The following is a 16376-nucleotide window of genomic DNA, read 5'->3' on the forward strand; positions in this document are numbered from 1 at the left end:
TTGAACTGAGTTTTTGGTTTCAGCCAAAAAAGTACGACAGTGGTGCGAGTTGCTAAGATGTACATGTCAACTGCTGTATAATCTAGAGGGTGGTTTGTTTGTAGTTCCGAGAAATGTCAGGATAGGATATGAATCTCCAAAGAAGTGGTGGTGGTGTAAAGAAATAGTTTCCTACGCAACTGCGCCGTGTATTTATTCATGGGAGTGTTTTAAAGCACGAGTGCAGTTAACGTAGCACACCAGAGGGACATCTAACAGTAGTCACTGCGAAGAAGCTGATAGGGAAACGTAGCGATGGGTGAAGCTAAGCGCATCGCTCTAATGACTAACTTACAACAGCCCCACAACTACCATTAAACTGTCGGCTATTAATAATTAACAGAACTCCCGCTTTCTGCGAACGTTACGTTTTCTGGGGACTACACACCTGGTTGCCCGCGGCTCACCACCTGCCTACTCCTTCACTCTCACGCGCTATTAGGAAATCTACGAACCGTTTAAGTGATGCACGCTCAAATTATGAGTCACTCTTGGTGGCCTATCTTTCATTCTCCTTCGGCGACACTCCGCCAAGAAAATGGTCTTTTTCCAGGGAAGGGGAGAAAAGAGGTGGGTCTTGCTTCGTTGACAACAGGTATCGACTCTCCCGTGCTACGGCGTTTTGACGGTAACCCGTGCCCGTGCAGTAGACAAAGAAGAAACCAAACGTGATTAATTATTTCCAAAAGTGGACAGGTTTGTCAGGTGAAAGACAAGGATAATGGATGACGGGACTGTTGAAAAGGAGCATATGACATTTTCTTCGCACTCATGCAGCAGACGAAACCTGATGGGCTTCTTATTATTATACAGTCGGTGGTTGTGCATCATGAAGAGGACATTACGAAGGCCTTTGTTACACGGGCTAGTTGCTTATGCGAGCCAGGTAATAGCGAACTCAGTTTCGGGCAAAAAAATCTTCTGAAACAATGGCAGCAGTAGATGCAAGCAAGCTCAAATTTTTACTTTGTTGAATAGAAGTAACTTAGTCAAATTAATGATTGAAGATTTAAGCACGGAACCCGCTTAGCAACAAACATAATAAATAAAGCTTACCGGTACACTTTGTTAATAGAAAGAACATTGGCTCTTTTTGAAGTTTTTTAAAATTAATCAACTCCTTATTAAATACAAAACTCTTTACAGAAACAAAGTTCATTAAATTACTTTGCTGTTTTTCGTAAATATTAGCAATACCTTGTTAAACATAATCTAAAAATAGTGTTGAAGAATATATACCTATAACCAATTATTATCAGTTTGCATTATAATCATTTTGGAACGTTCGGCGTGTATTTTACCAAGGGGTTTTTATTTCTTTTTTAAAATATTAAAATTTGTTTCCACATTGCAGTATCGATTTGTTCGTGATTTGATTACGGCTAATTGGAGTACAGCTTCCCACCTTATTTTTTTTAAAAAAAATTCTTCGTAACTCTTTCGGAGTCTCTCAGCTAATTTTTATTGTTCTATCTACGTGATATATATATATACACCAATCCAAAACTGCTTGCAACATTTTGATTGGTGTACATTTTAGGTATACTGGACACCTGTCAATAATCTCTTGCGATGAGGGCTGAAAATATGTGCTAAATCTGACATTAGGGTGAAGAGTTCATTTAAAAATGTTATTTAGGTCAAACACCTATGATAAAATATTAATGTTTTCGTATATCAAACTAAAAAATTATTAGTAGTTGGTTGTTTAGATTATTAGTCAAGACCAATTACATGAAGCGTCACTATCAGCTTGTCTGTTCTCAATATGAGAGGAAATCCTCCCCCATCCACAAAAATAACTAAGGAAAGTGTGATTCTAATCCTATTGTGGTATACGCAAATAGTTGGACTATTTGAAACTACCATTTTGAAATGGATAAACAATACAAGTTTCGACAATTTTTTTTTTAAACGAAACCTCACATGTCTTCTTTCGTTAGTTATCAACGGTATGATCTTTATTTTTTCGGTTAGCAGCACAGGAAGTGCGAAACATGAATGCTTAATACTTCGGTGTGCATTCAACTGTATTATTAATTCAAACTTTGTTCTAAGAATTAGTCTTATCCGGGCACTTTGTAGGTATTTATCTCAACAACCCATGTATAACGAGGAAAATTTTTCAGAAAAAAATCATGGATGCGGCCCGCAGGCATTGGCAGACCAAACAGATTGGTGAGCGTGCGGCCTCAGGGAAGTAAGGCTGCCCCAATGCAAAGGATACCGAACAGATAAAAAATATTGACATAGTGTTAGTTATTAGGTAACTTGATTTATACAATATGGTATAAGATATTTCCTCTACGTCCGACGTGCTTTTTGAGGGAAGGGAACTGGGGATCAAGCTAGTATCACTTTTTCTGACAAGCCTTGGCCTACACATCTGGTTCTGCCGCATATGTCTGTCTGAAAGATGGGAACCGGGAAGCATACTTCGGACAAGATAAGTTGGTAAGTTTTAGAAACAAACCTCGACTGGAAATAAAAAAATCACAGGAGTTATAATAAACACTATTGTAAGAGTTATTGTATCATACTAAAAATATTTACATTCAAAGATATCTCGCGAAAAACATCAAAAAACCCTGGATAATTATTGATATGGATTTACGAGCCGAATGCCAGTAAAGACTTCCTTAATTTTTTTAAAAACTTTTTCTACGTAAATCGTCTACTCTATTGTGGTATTAAGACAGAAAAAGCTGTGTGTTGGCGAAATTTTTCTAAGCTCTTATTGGTGCCTGGTGATTAACGATAATCTCATCAGTAATTTTTACGTTTTAACTTTGTTTTTTTTTTATCCCACGTGTTTTTTTATACCGCATCAGTGAATTTATTTTCCGATAATAATAACCAGACATCATCCATACCTTAATAATTAAATACTAAAATAATCAAAATCGATATTTTTAAATGTGTTTTTTTTTAAAATAATAATCACTCATAAAATCAGCTGTAAAACTATAAAAACAGTAATTGTAGTTGGAAAAACAGCAACTGTATATTTTATTTCATGTCTTTCAAATGGTATTTTATATAAAATCAACAAACAAGAGAAAAAGATGAAATAACACCAAAGAATATCCTACATAATTTTCATACAATTTGGATATCACACTTATACTACGTATTTTTTGATTTCATAAGTTTTTCCTTAATTGCAGAAAACTCACCGCCTAAAATGAAATCACGGAATATCTCTCATGTTTTGAACACTTCTCGAAGTGTATTGAAGAGAAAGCTTTTCACCAATTTTTCTTAGTTTCCAAGAACAAACATTCGACTGTAAGTGTGATTTATGTGGAGAAACAAAGGTAACAAAAAACGATGGTAAATGTGGTTGGAAACTGTACAAAATTTGCTTGGATCTGATGATAAAACGATAGTATCAGCGTGCGTTTACAATGAAACTACTCTAAACAGAAAGCTTTTACAGAGGAAGTCATCAGTAAGTGCAAAAAAAGAATTGGTTGAAAATTTATGCATTACTTATAATAAGAAAAATTGCACTGGAAAATTCCATTTCTCCAGAGAAATTAGCATCCTTCCGCATCTATGTACATCGTATCTAGGATACGAAACAAAAATCACACGATGCTAGCGACACATACAAATAATTTGAAAACATTGTATTCAAGAAGGGGCAGTTGTCTACAGTTCACTTTGTGTGATGCGACTTCCATTCGGCGCCAGCTTTGGGGATTCGAAGGGCTTCTTGTCAAGGATTACGAAGATTGATTTCCAACGCGGGAGTGGAACTTTATTAAAAGAACCCTCTACTGCTTAATGAAATCTTCCCTTTTTAATTTATAGTTACAAAGCCACTTTTGATAGCCATCTATTTAAGTATACGTACAATGCTGTATACGCAGATAATCCTTATTCAACAGATCCATAATTATTTGCTCAGAATAATGATAATTCTCCTTGGAAACTCATATGCTAATTATTATTTGCCATTTGTGTGCATCTGTGGAAAGAACATTTGCTCACTGTTTGGCTAAAACATGGGGGGGGGGGCAATACCAGCAAATTCATTCGTGTTCGTAAAAAAAAAAGTAGTACCGATCTGTATGTGTTTAATGCGGATATCAGAACTCCATTTTGACCATGCAAACATGCAATTTATGACTACAGTGAGACCATCCGATTAACTGGATGAGCTCCTCATCGGATTGCAAGTACTCATCATTTGGCGTCTTTTAAGCCATTTCAAACTAACAAGAAAGAGCATTTGAAGGCCATTATCTTGGTTATTTTTTGATATCTCCACTTTTCACTCCATCAAAATATGGAAAGCAAGTAAAAAAAAAAAAAACGCTGTCAAGATTCAATTCAAACTGATCGGAAAAAACTTAGAGAAATCTTTGAGATGTTAAAGTTGCTTGGGCAGGAAACAATGCGTGTAACTTAAACTTGTTTCGTTTCCTAAGTTCTAAAGTGAACGACGTTGGTAATTGTGCTATTTCTTTTTTTATACTCATGAAAATGTGTATGGCCGACTAGTTCACAGGAATATGAACCCATATTTTAGTCAGATAGTCTGCGAAAAGTGCTGAACAAGAGAATGATTTCTCATCATGATAATGCGCCCGCTCAGTCTATTTCTGGCTGTGCAGAATCGCCTAACACGACAACTGTTCGGTGTATCTTCTTCCTCCCAACATTCTACTCCAACTTCTTGTTTTCTATTTTTTTATAATTTAAGATGATACCGAACGGAAGAATACCTGATTAATTCCCTCGCATTGTTTAAGTCGCACACTATATTCACAAATTCCCAATAAAATATTTTAGTGTCGTCGACGTAAAAAAAAAAAGCAATCAGGATTTTTTTTCTTCTTCATCGTAACTTAGAATACTACCAGAAATCAACTTCTGAATATAAATTATTATAATTTAATAGTTTTTTTTAACACATATGCCATATATATTTATATGGTGTATGTGTTAAAAAAATCCTATGGGAGCATCACTTTTAGAATGCAAAGAAGTTAATTTTTTTTTTCCTCGCTTGAATATTAATGCTTATAAACAAACTTTTACGATGATTGCTGTTAAATCGCTGTTCAGCAATGCTAAGACAATCGGCTGCATATGTGGCCTTGCGAAACCTGCTTGCAATGAGATCTCCCTCACACCTCACAAGAAGTTGTTTTAACCTTCCGCTCTCGAATTATTACACCCGCCTTTGTTGTTCGGGAGGATCCCCTTTCTCATTCAACAGCGAAGTTCACTCTGCCCACATTTCAATGGCGCACCTTTCAGTAAAATTTTTGCTACTTTCTGCCTGATAAATCATCAGAACTTTGATTTTTATTTACTTTTCTCATTAAGAACAATAAACAGCAACCATTAGTGCTTTCTTTGTAGAGGGCGCTGTCAACTTCAGACTAAATGAGCAGTGATAAAACCCTGAAGTATGTGTGGGTTTGTCTGCTTCATCACTTTGCTGTTTCGTTTATGAAAGAAGCAGAAGGCCAATTGGGGTGTTTGGATATGTGGCCTTCTGCAGGAAGCGCCTCGAGAGAGAGAGAGAGAGAGAGAGTCTGATAAAGATGGCTGATTAGAATTCTAAAGTTGCATCGTCAGAATTCTGAAGATGCAACTAGGATTTTGAAGTAAATGTATTAAGTCTGTTAATTGCTTGTAACCGTATATTTTCCGGGATGATAAACCTTACCACCCACGAGACCGGCGAAGAACCTTTATTATAAAAGTTCTCTGCGTCCCAGACAGAATTCGAAAAAGGGCGACGTAAGTTCAATTCTAGTCGCCGGAACTTTACTAAGCCATTTTTCGACAGGTTCCCGAGTTCATCAATCCTGGCACGGGCAAGCGAGTTTTTTCTCCCGGGAACTCTGGTTTTCGTCCGGCGTACTCAAGAAAATCGACCTTAGAATCCACGCTATTTTCAGACAGTAAACACAGTATTAGGATTACGGACCACGAGATGGCAGCACTTGTGAGCCGCCTCTCCTCACAAGATGCCAGGTATAATTATTGTAGGTCTTAGGCCAGCTATCTATGATTGAACTGTTCCCTCAGACTCCAAAAGTTAGATAGAGCTAAAACGACCTCACCTACTCCCTGTAGGGAAATAAAAGGCGTTAGCTGATTTCTTTTTAACTCTAGACATATAAGCAGTGGAGGCTCGTGGCTTCAAATCGTGGGGTGCTGCAACTTTCGAAATATACATACACACTGTAAGTCCAGTGTATACGTGTTTGGATAAAATATCAAAATTACGGTAAAAATAAAAAAAATAAAAATTAAACATGAAAAAATATTGTTTATTATCGATAAAATTATACAGTTTGGTATAATTCAAAATTACTTAAAAATAAAATCCATTCCTTTAATTGTAATTAAAGGAATGGATTTACAATTTTTGGACATTACAATTAAATCCTTTAATTATAATATCCAAATATTTAAAGAAACGGAGTAAACACGATAAGCACTACGAACACTCTACTACTAGCGCAAACCGCATATAAACAACAGTGGAACTGCGGGACGGACAGTGCCGCATTACGCTAATAGCTCGCATCTCACTATGACGTGCATATGCTTGCGCTCGTAGCAATATGACACTGTGGAAAACACAGTGCCGCTAAGGTCCTTCGCCCTCCTAAGTGCCACAAGATGGATTTTTATTATTTTTTACACAAAATACGGGAATTGTATAGGATTGTTGATGATGAAATTAAATATTACAAGCAAATAGAAATAAACTAATAAATATATTTATATATCGAGAAAAATTGGGGGTGCTGCAGTTCCGTAGTTATGTACGAGCCGCTCCTGCATATAAGAATTTCTTATTAATCATGTCTTCACGAGGCATCGTGTATATACATTGAGCGGCCAGTTATAAAGTGTTCCATGATCTCTGGAATATGACTTCGTCAGACATTGACGTTTCGTTCTGAATTTTATAAAGCAAGTTGGCAGTTACTATGTGTGGGTACGTGTGTATAATTTAACACGATAATCGGCCAGCATCGTGACCTAAGGAACTGCAACTGTGCCCAAAATGGGAATCCCGCCGTGGGCAAAGATGTTTATGATTGTGTTTAGGGGAAAGATGAAGTTCATCGCCCGGTGCAAGACTACGCCCGGCTTATTGGAGGCCTGAAGTGGCTTGAAAAGTTCCATTACTGGTTTCCGGACCAGGCGAAAAATGAATTAAAATATACAAAAATTTTATGCAAATTAATAAAATATAGAAAACAAATCCTTTTGCCCACCCACGATGCTAATAGGTTACGACCTTTCCTGGCCGGGAGTCACACAAAAATGATAGTATTTATTTCGTATGGGGTTCCCCCCCTCCCTTTCCTCCCCGTCCCTCAGGGCGGGTTGAACTCTCCTAATGAGGGATTAAGTAGGTATTTTATTACTAGGTCCGTGTGTGTGTGTTCACGGGTGGGTGGCTGAGGAACGAAAAACTGAGTTTCCGGGTGAAAAACCCTCTACCTCCGTTTGAGAGTAATCTATTAGCATCGTGGGTGGGCAAAAGGATTTGTTTTCTATATTTTATTAATTTGCATAAAATTTTTGTATATTTTAATTCATTTTTCGCCTGGTCCGGAAACCAGTAATGGAACTTTTCAAGCCACTTCAGGCCTCCAATAAGCCAAGCGTAGTCTCGCACCGGGCGATGAACTTCATCTCGCCCCTAAACACAATCATAAACATCTTTGCCCACGGCGGGATTCCCATTTTGGGCACAGTTGAAGTTCCGTAGGTCCCGATGCTGGCCGATTATCGTGTTAAATTAGTGTTAAACTATTTCGTATGGGATTCCCCCCCTCCCTTTCCTACCCCGTCCCTCAGGGTTGAACTCTTCTAATGAGGGATTAAGTAGGTATTTTATGACTAGGTCCGTGTGTGTGTGTTCACGGGTGGGTGGCTGAGGAACGAAAAACGGAGTTTCCGGGTGAAAAACCCTCTACCTCCGTTTGAGACCAGCTAACTCGCCTTTAGTCGGAAGGAACCAGATCAAACCCAGGTCTTTCCGACCAAAGAGCTTCGTCTATACTGACTGAGCTATGGAGGCTCAAAATGACTGAAATTACAATAGTGAGTAGCTGACGACCTCAATGAATTCCATTCGTTCAGCCAAAATAATAATAATAATAAAAAAAAAATACACTTCCATCAAACATTCAAGTATTTCTATCTTTCTCTCTCTGTACCGCTGATTTTGAATAGCAACTGATGCTGTTTGAGAGATGGCGTGTGAGTTTTTTTTTTTTTTTTTTTGAAGTGAATCAGCATTCTATAAATAAGGGCAAAGCTGATGCTGAAGTAGCACTTGTAAACTTTAAAGTCCAAATTTAATTTAGGCTTTGGATTTTAACGTTCAAAGAACATTTCTCACATATAATTACGAAAGGTCACGCTCTCAACTTGCCATAAAACTTCACCATGATGTTATATTTTAATAAGTGGTTCAAAGCTTACTTCGTTAAGGTACCATTGCCTTGGCAACGTAAGCACCACATTATCAAAATAACATGAACTTGCTTTTATTCAAAAAAAAAATAAATAAATAAATAAAATAAAAAATACAACCTCAGAAGCGCGAGTTAAAAGAAGACACCTCAAGCTGTCGTCTACCCGAAATAGTAAACACAAAAGGCCTTTAAAGATACATCTACAAATGCCAGGGTTCAGTTTACATTTGAAGGATGTTCTCTGCCTGAAAGAGTTTGAAAGGCGTAAAAAAAAAAAAAAAATTTTAAAAAATCCATATCCTTTTCAACTGAAGTCCGGAATATATGCATGTAAAGCACGGGCTATTTCGCAGCCCCTGATAAACATCGTAAGGCAGCTACCGATGTCGAGAACAGGGCGCTAAAGTTTTCGACATAATTGTTCGTCTGACGCGATAAGATCTTTTTACGGAAAGCCTACCATTAATGTCTCGAGGCACGCGCCATGAAATATAAATAGAGTTTCAGCATTCTGCAGTCCCGAGTATAAAAGGGAAGGAGAGAGAGGCGCGTGTTCGGGTGTGCAGACCTGTGTACCAACCGAGTATAAAGGAAACAAGGGATATAAGGGTGTGCTAATGAACTTGGTTCACACGAACGCCAATGATGTATTCTCTTCGTCTGAATATTTTTAGCATATCGAATGAATTTTTATGTAAATGCAATATTCAGTAAAACCAGGTAGGAGTCGACCCGTCTGGCGTTCCTTTCACTGTAGTGCAGTGTTAGTTTACATGCCCATAAAAAAGTCCTTTTTAAATAGCGCGATAAAATGTCTCATTCAACAGACGCACCTTTACACAATAGGCCCCAACAGAGCACGCATATATTGAGCGAAATACAACACTAGAAACGCGTTGATTTTGCATTATATGTTTAAACAGATATTGACAGAACTTCTGTCACTACTCGTGCATATTGCAGACGACAGTTCATTTTGTTTCTAATAAATCACTTCAGCCTAAACAAAAAAAGATTTCTAACAATAGCTTGTTGTAACTGATTTCATTGTTGCAGCGACAGTAATTCATTTCATAAATCTGCTGTATTGTTATGCATTTGGTTTTACATTTCATGCTATTGGATGGTTTTCAATCTATTCATGTATTGACCAGGTTAGTGCTACATGAAGAATGCCAGGCAACTGAATTTGAATATCGGGATGCAACATTAAGCTAGACAATTGTGTAAGATATACGTCTGGGCAATTATGCAAATATGTTTCGCGTTCTGTAATATCTGCGGGCCAAGTATAATTTTGAATTTCACATTATTCCGACATCGGGAGATCAAATTAAATTTTGCTTGGCTGTTAGTTTATGGTTAAAATCCACTGCACTAAATAAAACAGGCAGTTGGTTATGGCAACGTACACTTCGAAATATGATATGATGTCGAACTATCATTAAATCCATACTATTTACAAGTGGCGTTTTTAATTCCACACAGGAAAGTCATCAGAACCAAGAGTATATTAGTATGAAGCGTGGACTAGAGGCCGATATAAGACAGAAACCTACTGATGTCCTTCTGAACACTGCAGTAGTATAATACTTTTGGGGACATTTGATGAGAGGGAGACTGTTCTTGGGGGAGGGAGAGAAGCCAATCTAGCAGGTGTGAGGTTGCGTCGGGTACAGTGTCAGCTGCTACAAGAGTATAGTTTTTGAAGGGGGGGGATGCAGGAATGATTGATGATTCAGTTAAGTAGCCCATTAAAACCCATAGAAAAAAAAATCATATGGTAGGGTGGGCTGCGTATAGACCTTGGTTGTAGCATATAATACGTGAGAACAATATTGTCTTGTTGCACGGCTGTGGGATTTGTATTTGAATTAGCAGCTTAGAGTGGAAGAATGCTAATTTTTTGGAGGCTGGAAAAGCTGTGTCGTTGTAACATGCAAAAGTCAGTCTGAAAAAAATTATCTGCTAAATTACCCTCAGGCCAGTCCTTAGAATATTGAAATCAATGGAGAAACTGACGAACAATAGAAAGAACGGACAAAGTACAAGTTTGGGTATCTTGATTCAGGGAAGCTATTAATCTGCCTTATATACTGTCTGTATACACACACACACACACACACACACAGAAAAAACAACAAATTAATGAAATAAATAGGAGAGAGAGAGAGAAATTCGCGATTTTCCCCATGTGTACATTATTCGTATTACACCAGAAAAATACAATCTCTTGCTTTTTCGTATTTTCAAATTACATGTTGGATTTTAAGCATTCTAACCCCTCCGCGTCCCCTAAAAATGAGAATCTCACCACTAACACTGAAAAGCTTGTGAAAATCCTATCTGTAAAGATTTCATTTATTGTTTTTATTCATTTCAATGTTTAATACATTATATATACTGAAGCTACTCAAAACGAACAAAAGACAAGTGCAAAATTATGGAAAGAGAATTGAAAATCTAAGATTGGATAAGACAAGAGAACAGACCAAGAACGACAATCTAGTCGGAGGGAAACTGAGCGTGCGAATTTTGGATCAGGTATGGATGCTATTTTATCTGCAGTTTCGATAAAGACCAACTACGTTCGATTTTTTTTAAAGCGAAGTTTTCGACTAAAATAATCTCTTCCCGCAATTTAGATGCGGTGGAATTCCATATTTCTTAAACGCCTATAAATTTGCTTGAACATATAACTTACCGAATTCTTTTTAATCCCAATCTAAACATGAATTATCTAGAAAGTACAAGGCAAATTCGGTGAATGTTTCAGGAAGTCTTCTGTTGGGCCCAAGTGTCCTTTCGGGCTGGAATAGGTAAGTGAACGTCTTGTTGGCCAGAACGCGTGGGGTATAGCCTTAGCTGGATCGGAGCCAACTACGAGAAACAGATCCTTTGTGAGAGTTTTATGCGAGTAAAATGAATTATAGGCATTCAGCTATTAAGGAGTAGCACACAATATACAGAGTACCCACCTTGGCGCACGAAATTGGCGAGCCGAAATATATCACAAACTATCCGGAATATTTTCAGACGGTGTAATAACCGCAGAAGCCATTTATACTGAATAATTAATTTCTTTTCTTTACAGGGCATTTGAATGCGGAATAGATCAATGTTTGCGGGCATTTATCATAAAGCTAAAAATATTTCTCGACGTGTTTAGTTCTGGTCGAAAGAGTTCATGAGATAATGTTACAGCACGAGGGGTACCGAGTAATGTTAAATATTTGAAAGGCGGGGCAATAGATTATTTCTAAAGGGCATTTTTTCGTCGTAATTCTAATAGAACAATTTTCGTAGAGCTGAAGGACGTAATTTCGCTTCAGTAGTAAATTGTTTACAATGTGAATCAAAAAACCGGAGAACCCGGAGAGGAAAGAAATTAAGATCGCATAACAAATCCGGCTATGAGCTTTGTTTTTTTAAGTGACTTAGAATGTAGTCTTTATACTTGACATCCTTTTCTTCGTAACGAAGCAAACACTTCTTGCTTTCCGCCAGTCACTTGGTTTAGTTGGATAACTAAAGTTTAATTTAAGCATTGCTTCATTACAAGTGGCGGATGCCTAAAACCTTCTTATTGCTATCCTCACTGCTTTCTTCAGCACGAAATCCAAGGAGTAGATGAACTAAAGAACACAGCTTCTGGCTTTACGAGCCATCACGGACGGAGATTGGATGTCGAAGTTACAAAAGTTAATTCCCAAGACACGATGCGTTCGCTCTTTCTACGAGCACGTGAATTGATTTTCAGTGTGTGAGAGAGAGAGCGAGGCTAATATGTTAAGCAATGACTTCAGTACCTAGCCTTACTATATATTGGCAATTTTTTAAAACTATTTTCATGTACTTGTTTTATTCAGTCGTTTTTTCCCTTTAATAAATGGTTTATTGCAAAACATTCGAGGGACGGAATTTAAATGTCTAATCCTGCATTTTTTCACAAAAAAATGCAGGATTAGATATTTCACAAACAATGCAGGACTTCGCACAAAACAGTATTGTTTTGTCCTTATAAGGACTGGCTTAAAGGGGCGAAGCAAAAATGCTTTTCATCTTCCCCGTTATCTGTAGAGGACAGTGTAGGGATAAGGTGTTATTGAGCTATTAAAGCTCTGATCATGGCAGGAGGGTGACAGCAATAGCCGAACCTCAGTTATAACTTCATTGGCTACAGCACTGCCATCCTTTACCCTCCAAGGGTATTATTAATCACCGCATCTCACGGTCGATTAACCTTCTCCCTAAAATATTAAAACGCTATATTAATAGAAAAAAGGTGTACTTGAAAACCATTTTAGAATAATTAAACTCTGCTATACTACAGAAAATTTTCAGCCATTGCATTTAATGTATAAATTTTACTTTAATATTCTATATAACATAAATCGAATAAATAAACTGTATAATCTTGATTTGTAAAATAGTGCAATCAGAACCCCGTTTTAAAAGAACATTTCCTAATTTTTTTTCAGAATTTAGAGGATTTCGTTTTCGTCATATATAAATATATTATTCCTGAAAAGCTGGTTTTGGTTTTATTTTACCTTCGACCACCGAACAATGGATTGCTCTCAACGATTCTGTGATTAGGCTAATACCTCTTAGACACACACAACACCATGGCAACGATAGCTGTCACTTGGTCCATCTATAACTGATATTAAGAGTACCTTGAAGTCTCGTTTAAACGCGGTACTTTATCTGTGTTAAATTCGAAATGCGTTGCGCCCATCGTAATAAAATGGGCTCAAGTGCCGAGTACAAGAAAAAGCATGAGAAAAATATAAAGGCTATCAAAGAATAAAAATGCCGACAGCAGCTCGTTTCTTGACGACATCCCATTTGCCTTATTCGCCGAGGACGGCAGGCATTAGAAGTAAGAAATAAAAAAAAAAAAAAAAAAACATGTCCAAGAAAGAGGCAAACAAAAGTGTACACATTAATAACGAAGAGCACTTGAGAGGACGGCATTCAACCGGCCTGTGGCTCAATAAATCGTCCTATTATTGCTTCCATAACTGATGCGCCTAACGACTAAGGCTGGCTGAAGAAAAGAGAAAAATTATCTAATAATATGTCGTAAACGTTGGTATCTCTCGAAATTTATGGAAAACAACGAATAAAAGCAGACCCTAACTAGAAGTCTATGGTCTGATATGACGATACCAAGCTTGCTTTAAAAGGGGCAGCCGTAGGAAGAACTTTTAAGTTATGAGATTAAAAGAATGAATATTTCCCGCACAAGCTAGTATTTAATAAAGATATCGACTTCAGTGAACGTACTAAGTTACCATTACGATAATACTTGAGATTCACTGATAATGTGCACTGGGAACTTTCCCCTGCAACTTCTTCGTAACTTATACAAGTTGTCACCAGGTAGCAGCACTAATGTAATACTATTAGCAATTTCGGAGGTAGTCGAACCAAGAAATATTCCAGTCCATAATTATAACAGAACTTTAATGAAACATTTTTCGCTAAAATATAGCGCTATTTAGTGATATTATTTAAGAAACTCGACTGAACTTTTTTTTTATTTGATAACATCTTAAGTGTGTCTTTATTATAATGGTTTGTCCTCTGATCTTTCAAGATGTGGAAGAAAGGTAGGTTTATGTGCAAATCACTCGATTTACTTTCCCGTACTACATAATATTAATGGATGTCGATGCAATTTTTAATCAAAAAAGTTTTTACGATCACCCTTAACTTTGCTTTAAGGAGTCGACGAGATCGGTGATATATTATATTTATTAAATATCCGTTTTGCTATTAAAAATTGCAATAATTCTGCTTAATCTATTTTGGTTTACGTAGTCAAGGGATAATGATTATATTAATTTAATTAAGGAAAATATATAATAATTTCAATTCGATTATTTTGTAGGACTTTAGGCTGTGTTAAGCCTAATTAAGTAACATCATTCTTAACTCTAAGCCTAATTAGGCTTAAGTTCGAAATTTGTCATCAAGATTACATCCAGAAAAACAAACAATTTTTTATTTAATCTGTAAATAATCAATCTATGTACATAATAAACGACTATTCGGAACAACTGCGGATAGATAGCGGCTCTATTAAATAAATGTAATTTACAAAATTCAGGAGATTTCTTATACTTGTAAAGGGCTTTGTAGTTTTATGTAGCGTGTTTGTGTCTGTCAACAGTTTGTCTCCTTATCTGAATAATTTCCATATTTATCTACGAAACTAAAGCACGCTCATAGATTTAGCATATTTGGAAAAGAGTTAAGATAGCGCACGTTCGTTTGAGAGATTACGGCTTTCTTGATATAACCAACGTTGACAGCAACACTTCACAAAGAGCGTGAGAATTATTTACTGGGATTTTGCTGACTAAAATGGCAAATGACGATAGCCCTGCCTCACTAACATAAAGGAATAAAAATGTTAAAACCGAACTCAAAGAAACGCTTATTACGGTCAACAACAATAAAATTGTGGCTTCGTCGAGTCATATTTTTTCGCATTTTAATCATCCAAATTTATTTATTTATTTTTAATGCATAACTCGTCCGCGAATAGTTCTAAACTTATAGTACGCTCGTACAAAGACAGGATGACATAAACCAGAAATCCTACTGCACTAGAGACCAAATACGGAACTTTTTTTCAATTCACTTCAGGCCTCCAAATAAGCAGGGTTGTGGTGGTCTCACACGGGCCAACAAGGATAGCAATTCTAATTAATCTATTAGAAGTAAATTTCAACTCCAAACATTATATATAGAAACAGGATTATCACTATTATATTATTACAAAATTTTTGCTACACATTGCACGTGCCCGGTAAAAATGTTAGACAAGTGCATTGTAATTATTAGTGATAGCAATTGGTTCCCCGATAAAAGTGCTAATGCTAATTAAATACGAAGGCAAAATAGTCAATACGGATTAAATCTTGATAACTGGATTGGAATATCTCATGACAGAAATAACTTGAAGGAAACTATGCTTGAAAGAAGGATTTTAATTAATCAGAAATTGAGCTTTAATTGGTAGATTTATGCATGGATGGGAAAATGCTTCAACATTAAGGAGATTCAAACAGAACTAGGTACTGATAGAAAGAAATCAGATCGTAAGTTTGGTGTGTTCACAAGTTGCATTAGCGAAGGGACATGTCGTGTGTGTGTGTGGGGGGAGTCCCAATGTATCCCAAGGCTTCATACGTTGAAGATTAGATCGTTGAAATATTAGTAGCAGTCTTCTGTTCTTTTATATAAATAATGGCTTCACATATGCTTTTTTTAACTGTCAGAAAATTAAGTGTAAAACAAAATATTTGCAATCAGTTATTTAAAACAACAAAAGACATTTTTTTAAACGTTGGGTGAATGATTGTTGGATGATAAGCGATGCGCATGTGCCAGAGCATTGTTAAAAAGATGGTACGCTTCCCATTGTTGGAATATTCCAATTCTTTCAATGTACAGCTAATACATATCTCAAAGCACGACTCGAGAGAAGAGTAGAGTAATCTGTATACCGAGGACTAAGTCTAAAGGCTAAGAATAAAGAACAATTATAATTTAAATCAATGATCTGCCCTTCGTGCAACAAACTAGGGTTATCTCTCAGTGAGCAACAATGACGTAATTAGGGATTTTTGGCTGGGACATAAATTGTTAATTTCTTCACAAACATTAATAAGTAACAATTTTTTTTTTAACGTCCGAAAAAAAAACCTTTAAAGACAAACAGTATATTAATTCAATGCCCACTAAACCTAAAAAAAAAAAATCTATAAACATATTAATGAATTATTAACGACTTATAAGACAAGCAAACATGTACAGCAGTGTACATTAGATCTACGATATTAAACTGTGGTG

The sequence above is a fragment of the Typopeltis vanoorti genome, chromosome 14, assembly GCF_054136105.1.
Source record: "Typopeltis vanoorti isolate ZY-2024b chromosome 14, IOZ_Tvanoo_1.0, whole genome shotgun sequence".
In the NCBI taxonomy this organism is placed as follows: Eukaryota; Metazoa; Arthropoda; class Arachnida; order Uropygi; family Thelyphonidae; genus Typopeltis; species Typopeltis vanoorti.